Below are 8018 nucleotides of genomic sequence, written 5' to 3' on the forward strand. Positions count from 1 at the left end.
GGTCTTCCAGCATCAATCCATCTCTTCAACTCCTTCTCCCCTCTTCCCAGTCTTTGGCAACCCTGCCTTCCATCTGGGACTAGAAGACGTATGCTTTAGAGATCATTTAGATCAGAAGATCATTAGGGCCTGTCACCTCATAACTGGTGGAAGGTAGCCACCCATGGCTCCCCTGGGTATAACCACCCTTTGCTATCACATTTAAACTTTGGAGCAAAGCCCAATTAATACACTTTCTTTCTTTCCTCCCTTGGGCATCTGCTTTCTTATGTGCCCTCACACAGTTTGAAAGATCATGTGGCTCTCCAACCCCTCTCTGCCATGTAGTGTCTCTGACCTATAACATGTTCATCTGACGGAAATAATTTTATTGGCATGAAATTCTCTACACCGCCAAATACCAATCTTTGGTGGACTTTTTTACCTCAACAAGTCTCTTGAGGCCTTGCTACGGTTTGGTGAGGAGTGGTCCACCTATAGTACCTGCTTCCATTCCCCTACTCATCCACCCACTCCCCCCCTACTTTTTTTTCTCTTTATAAATGATTGACTCCCTCATTCTCTCCCCAGTGCAAAACTCATGTCTGTGCTCTCACTCCCTGGCTCCCACAGATTTCAATGTTCAATGGGTTTCTATAGTAAGGCTTGTTCATATTGAAAGTATTTGTTAGCTCCATGGGACAATATTTGTGTTCATGTGTTTTGTTTTTTTTAACACTGAGTCTTTGTTCACACTGCCACAGCTTCAAAATCGCACGACTTTGAATCCGACATCCCTGCACGACTTTATCGTGGCTTGCATACAACTTCTTTAACAGAAGTCAATGCAAGTCATGTTGAAGTCATACCAAAGTAGTGCAGGAACCTTTTTCTAAGTTGGAGTGTCTCAAGTCGCACTGATTAGAATGGTCACGGCAGAGTGAACCAAGGCTAACTCTGCTGATGAATGCTACACTACTACTGATTGTCTCTTAGCTCTGCTTGCTTGTTATGGGACCCAAGAGAATGTGGACATTCTTTGAATCTGTTTCATAAATTCTCTGTTTTGTAAAAAAAAACCCAAAAAACTCTTAAATATAGATTTTGCAAAAAAAAAAAAAAAAAAAAGGAACATGGGTTCTGCACCTTACATCTCAACGTCATCACACTTTGCACTAACTTATTCGATACTGCTGCAAGAACTTTGTCTACTGAGATAAGGATGACTTCAGTTAGGATGAATAGTCCAGGACAATTACCGTATTTATCGGCATATAACACGCACTTTTTTCCCCTGAAAATCAGGGGAAAATCGTGGGTGCGTGTTATAGGCCGATCCCCCCCCAATTGTGTGTGATCGGAGCGATCGCGGCAATTGCCGCGATCGCCGCCGACATACACAGCCGTGTGGAAATTCAAATACGGCGCCGAGACTGCAGGGACTCGGCGGAGCGGAGCTACACATAGCCGAGAGTCCTCGGGTTTTCTCGGCGCCGCTTACAGTCCCGCCCATAGGGCGGAACTGGGCGGGACTGTAAGCGGCGCCGAGAAAACCCGAGGACTCTCGGCTATGTGTATCAGCGCTCCGCCGAGTCCCTGCAGTCTCGGCGCCATATTTAAATTTACACAGGGCTGTGTATGACGGCAGGGATCGCGGCGATCCCACAAAGCTGCACGGGGGGGGGCAAGGCTGCACTGGGGCAAGGCTGCATGGGGGCAAAGCTGCATGGGGGCAAAGCTGCACTGGGGCAAGGCTGCACTGGAGAAAAGCTGCACTGACATGGCTGCACTGACATTGCTGCACTGACAAGGCTGCACTGACAAGGCTGCACTGGGGCAAAGCTGCACTGACAAGGCTGCAATGGACACTGGGGCAAGGCTGCACTGACAATTCTGCACTGGGGCAAGGCTGCACTGACAAGGCTGCACTGGACACTGGGCAAGGCTGCACTGACACTGACAAGGCTGCAGATGGACACCGATAACGCTGCATTGATGGGCATTTTAATGTAAGTTTTTCTTCCTTAAACTTTACTCCTAAAAGTTTTTTCCTTAAAATTCCCTCCTTAACTTGGGTGCGTGTTATACGCCGGCGCGTGTTATACGCCGATAAATACTGTAATTATTCCCAGTTCAGCATTGGTGGACAAGTATCTAATTTATGCTGACCTACCTTAATAAATTTCCCTTCAGAGTATTGGATTGTTCACAACACATGTAACTGAAATCTAAAAATGTGAAACATACCTCTAAATCAATTGGAATTAATTTATCCATCCTTTTCAAATAGCATTGTTTGCTTGTTCTGAATGTTTCACATTTTTGTATTATCTCAGTTTCGCTGATACAATTTGGTAAAACATAATCCCCGTGGGAAATGTCAAATGGCCTTCGCTGCTCTGTTTTTTTTATTACAACACAGGTTGCTATGACGACAGCTAATAGCTAATAAACAATAAACAGCACTGCATAAAATAAATATTTTGAGCACTGCTACCAAGACAATTGCCTTTAGATAACAAGTCTTGGGAAAATTAACAGAGGTGGAAATGGAACACTAAATATAAGTCTTTAGACATGTCTGGTAAAATAGTGCTGACTTACTGAGGAAAAGGGATTGATGGGAAATTTGGTCCAGAAGAGAGACCATCTTGGTGAATCTCTCTAAATGGCTGTCCTTCTGAAAAGCCAGTTCTTAGCAAATAAAAAAGGGAACAAGTGAACTGTGGTATAGATGATGATTGCATAGTGTAGAGAGTAAAAAAAAAAAAACTAATAGAGCCATTATATAGAGAGACTTTACAGGCAAAAGTGAAAATTACATTTTCGTGCTGTTATAACAGATCTCTGCATGTCTACAAAATCTTGTGTTTTTTTGTGCAGCCCCATGCATCATGCGCCCTTAAAGGTCAACCCTAACTGTCATTTCCCCCCTCCTCTTGTCTCCAACCACCTTGGAGCACCCGCACACTTTTTTTTTAATGTGGCTGCATACTTTTTTGCAGTCCACAGTCTCATCACATGAGGCCACAGGTCCCCCATCCTCTTCCTCTGGCTGTAGGTGTCACGTACCTGATAGGAGACTGAATTGAGGAGGTCAGCCTCTTATCTCCCACCCTGGTTCCACTGAGGATGAGACAGAGGGTGACGAGGGACAGGAGGGACACAAGTGCCTGTGGAAGTTGATTGCAGAACCTGAAGCAGGGAATGCAACTCCAAGGAGACTGGGGAAACAGAGGAGCAGGAACAGCAGTAGTGTTCAGAGGACTGGTCCAGACTAAAGGGGTACTCCGCTTATGCTGATGGTTCTGGATAGGCAGCTTGTTAGAAATCTGGAGGCTGAAACATACATCGGTTTACTGAGTTGGTACGTCAGACAGCCAGGCAAGCACACGAGTAAGGCCTGGGAGCCAGGATCAGAGGCAGAAGCAGTGTCTCAGGAATAGCCGGGTTTGTCAACAAGTGGGCAGCGAGGTCAAGGGTAAAAGACAAGACAGAAGCAGAATCCAGGATCAGTTCAAGAACAGGCCATTAAAAGGGAGAACATGGAGGATCAATTAGGACACAGGGCACAGATAAAAATCAGTCAGCAAAGATATGTGCATGGACTCCCTTTAAATAGCCCCTCTGGCACCAACAGGGATTGTGCCTGTGTGCGTTCGCAAATTCCCATGTGCCTATTAGCTGTTCTTCGGGAAATACCATGTGCATGCGCATATCTATGCACCAGAGATCTCACTGGGATTCCCTGACAGTAGATGGGCCTGTAAAAGATGCAGAGGGCTCTCTGCAGCTTTCTTCCAGGAAGAGCTGATGATATGCCCCTAGAGGATGGGTCCTTGACACCCGAGGCTTACAGAAAATGGGATGAACAATGCCTAGTGGCCACAGAGCAGCAAATTAAAATAAAAAGATATTATATGCTGGAGTGGGTCTTTAAAAATAATTATTACATTCCTCTTGCAACCCTATCTAACAGTATCTGTTCTTTGAGGCTGTTTTAAGCCCTTTATAGTAACCTTTCCCATGTTACAACTCACTAACAAAACCTGGAGGCTGCTGTAAACACATTAAAATTCACTGAAATACCCCCTTTACCAACTTCCACTTTAGCTTAAGCTGGCATATACATGGTTCAGCTGAATCGATTCTCCCATTCACACATTTGAGGTGGATGGAAGAATCCCTGCCCACTGTACTATTGTATTCTGACAGTGGGGAGAGTCCCCACTATCAGAATACAGAGATCAGGGCTGCAGCTATTGACTGCAGACCCTGATCAACTGGCATTTATCCAACAGGGTGGTTGAACAGAAATCAATTGGTAGAACTCCAGTGGCCACACATATATTGAAATTTAGCCATTCCCTGCTGAACCAGTTACGTTTTCATCCATCTCCCAGATAGCAAGCAATTGGGTTGCAAGTTTGAAAGTTTGAAAATGACTTGCTAAGCTATTGCTAGACTTGCCAGGCTTCACAAGTTTGTTGCACATTTGCAGCAAGTCTGCATTGCAAGTCTTAGAGATGCTTCCCTGGCTAGATCGGTACCCCCTTCATAGGGAAGCCTTGATCTTAAGGGACGATTTGGACTGTTATTTTTGGATCCCTTTGCTCCTTCCAACGAGCCTACCATGGCATCTAATTTGAAGTCCACTGTTCAATTTGAGTCCATCATGGCTGAAAAGCTTCAGAAGGAACTGGATTTGGAATGTATGGCGGGCCTGTTCCACAATCTGAGGGTTTCTCCCCTCGGCATGGTCCCCAAGAAGGGGGAGGGCAAATTCCGCCTTATCCACCATCTTTCCTATCCTTCTGGCTTCTCGGTCAATGACGGCATAGATAAGGAGGAATCCAGGGTCCATTATGCCTTTTTCGGCAAGGCGCTTCAATTGACCAGGGTTGCTGGTCAGTCAGCTTTGCTGGCTAAGGCAGACATTGAGTCTACTTTCCGCCTTCTCCCAGTCCACCTGGAATGTTTCCACCTGCTACTTCTTTGACATGTGCCTTCCCATGGGCTGTGCAATCTCATGTTGTTTCTTTGAGCTCTTCAGTAGCTTCCTTGAATGGGTAGTTGTCCAGTCTGCTGGTTTCCATTCCCTATTGCATTACTTGGATGATTTCCTCTTCATTGGCCCAGCTGACAGCGGTCAGTGCCAGCACATCCTTTCTGTTTTTCAGGACATTTGCGAGTGGTTTGCCACCCCGTTGTCAGCTGACAAGACCGAGGGCCCAGTAATGTGTTAGCCTTTTTGGGCATAGAAATAGATATGGTAGCGATGGTTTTTCGGTTGCCCAGTGACAAACTGGCTAGGCTCCTCTCCCTGGTCCTGTTAGCTAAAGGGGCTAGAAAGCTGCAGTTGAAACAGCTTCAGTTCTTGCTGGGTCACCTGGTTTTTGCCTGTAGAGTCATCCGCATGGGGAGGTCATTCTGTAGATGTTTGGCATGGGCCATGACAGGGATGTCTGCCCCCCACCATTATGTCCATATCACCAAGCCCATGCTGGATGACTTGGGGATATGGCTATCTTTTCTCCAGTCCTACAATGGGCAGTCTTATTGGCTGCTGCAGGAGGTTCACAGCTGGAGCTATACACCAATGCGGTAGGCTCCTGTGGTTTTGGTGCCCTTTTCCAAGAGGAATGGTCTGCCGAGTGTTGGCCGGCCTCATGGGCCCGCATGGATTTGTTGCGTAACCTCACCCTGCTGGAGCTCTTTCCGATTATTGTCACTGTTGAGCTGTGGGGCGAGAGGTTACTCAATCGCCAGGTGGTTTTTTTGGTCCGATAACATGAGCGTGGTTCAGGTGATCAACCAACAGTCTGCTAGTTCCCCTCTGGTCTGGATTTGTTGCGCAACCTCACCCTGCTGGAGCTCTTTACGATTATTGTCACCATTGGGCTATAGGGCGAGAAGTTGCTCAATTGCCAGGTGGTTTTCTGGTCCAATAACATGAGTGTGGTTCAGGTAATCAACCAACAGTCTGCTAGTTCCCCTCCGGCTGTACTGCATTTTTTGGTCCTCAGGTTTACAGTTTAACATATGTTTAGAGCTAGGCATGTTCCCAGGACTGCTATAATGCTCTTTCTCATTTGCAGCTCAATCGATTCCGCTCCCTGGCCCTGTCGGCTTCCCTGGAGGGCCTCCCCTGTCCGGCCTACTTGTGAAACCTTGTTTCCAAAGTTTGCTAGATCTCCACCGGGCATCAATGGCCCCGTGGACGTGGTTATCAAACTGTTGGGTGTGGGATGAATGGGTCCAAGTGTCGGGTGGTGAGTTTTTAATCTCTTCACAACATGACAGACATATTGCATTGTTCTCTTATCTCATGTACATACTACAGAAAGGTTCTTCGGGCTCCACGGTGTTGTCGTCCATGTCTGCCTTGTCCTTTTGGTTTCAGCTCCTTGGGTGGGAAGATATCACTAAAGAGTTTCATGTCTGACAGGTCCTGCGGGGTTAGAGGCATGCAACTCATTACCTCGATTCCCGGGGCCTGGTTTCCCTTCATATCCTCTCTGATATCCTCTCCCTGTGGTCCTCCAATTTTGAGACCCACCTTATCACTGAGGATGTAAACTTTTCTGAGTGCTGCGTGTCGGTTTTGTTGGATACCTCCAAGACTGACATCTTAGTTGGGGGAATCCGGGTTGTTTTGTACCCTTGCGGGGGCCCCTTTTGCCCTGTTTCGCTGGCCTTCCCCTTCCTGTCTACACGCCCCCCATTCCCCACCTTCCTTGTCCATGCTGACTCCTCCTCCCTGAGCAGGTTACAATTTCTGCGGGTCTTTTGTTGTCGCCTTGGAAGACTAGGCCTCCCTTCACGTGATTTTGCGACCCACTCTTTTTTCGCATTGGTGCTGCTACCACTGCTTCTGGTATGGCTTTTTCTGGTACAGAGCTCCAGCATCTGGGTAGGTGGGAATCATCTTGTTTTTCTTTGTACGTCCGCCCACATCTGTTGTTTTAATTTTTAGATTTTTACCTGGCTCTAATTTGGATTGTTGGAGATTCCTTCATTTACTGGATGGCTTGTCCATCTGAAGTTAGGAGCTATGGAAAAAATGTGGGTTTCACCTATGATATCGCCAGGATCCGTTGGCTTGGGCTCCGTGGGTTATGCTGGCCGCCAGGCCTCCAAGAGTGTTTACACCTTCGTTCTCATGTTTCTGGTCCCATTATCTTGATTCTGCACGCTGGAGGGAATGATGTGGGTCATACACGCTCCGTGGATCTTATCTCGCTATCAAGCGAGACATTGCGTATTGTTATGCAGTCTTTACCAACTTGGCTCTCTCATCTGGTCTGAAATCATGCTTCATTTGCTGTGGGCCCGGGAAATTCCTGGCCCACACTTGGAACGCTTCAGTCAAAAGGTTAACACCCAGGTTGCCAAGTTTGTTCGGTAGGGTTCGTAATGCGGCACAGGGATTTGGAGGGTGCTAATGAAGATCTGCTGCGACCGGGTGGCATTTACCTTAATGATATCAGTTTGGACATTTTCAACCTTGACCTTGGAACAGGCGCTGGCTGCAGTGAGGTGCCCTTCAGTTACCCACTGAAGTGCCTGTGGCGGTTTCTTGACCTTGCCAGCAGTAAAGTTGCTGTAATGGGCTAAGCCCTTGATGGAAAATTGGAAGTAGGCTGTCTGTCCAGCACCTATGGTAAGTACAGGCCTCCCTTTTGGAATTGTGTGCTCACAGTGCAACTGTGACTGGCACTGCTTTAAAGTGTTAATATGTTATGTGTTGGAATTTAAATAAAGCTGTGGCCTTGCCCTTTTTCAACCTAATGGTTGTAAGTGTGTTTTATTAAATGGGGTGAGGGGGCAAGGATGTGGGGTGGAGTTTATCCCATTATGTACAGTTGATTCGTACCTAGGCTCATTGCGCCTCAGCAGTCATGAAAGCCTCTTGAACCCCTATAGGGAAAGAGAGCCTTGACTGATGGGGACATGGCCAGGTGCTAGACAAATGTGGGGGGGTTATCTCATTATGTACAGTTGATTCGTACCTAGTCTCATTGCACTCCAGCAGTCAA

The sequence above is a fragment of the Aquarana catesbeiana genome, linkage group LG04 (assembly GCF_042186555.1).
Source record: "Aquarana catesbeiana isolate 2022-GZ linkage group LG04, ASM4218655v1, whole genome shotgun sequence".
Classification (NCBI taxonomy): domain Eukaryota; kingdom Metazoa; phylum Chordata; class Amphibia; order Anura; family Ranidae; genus Aquarana; species Aquarana catesbeiana.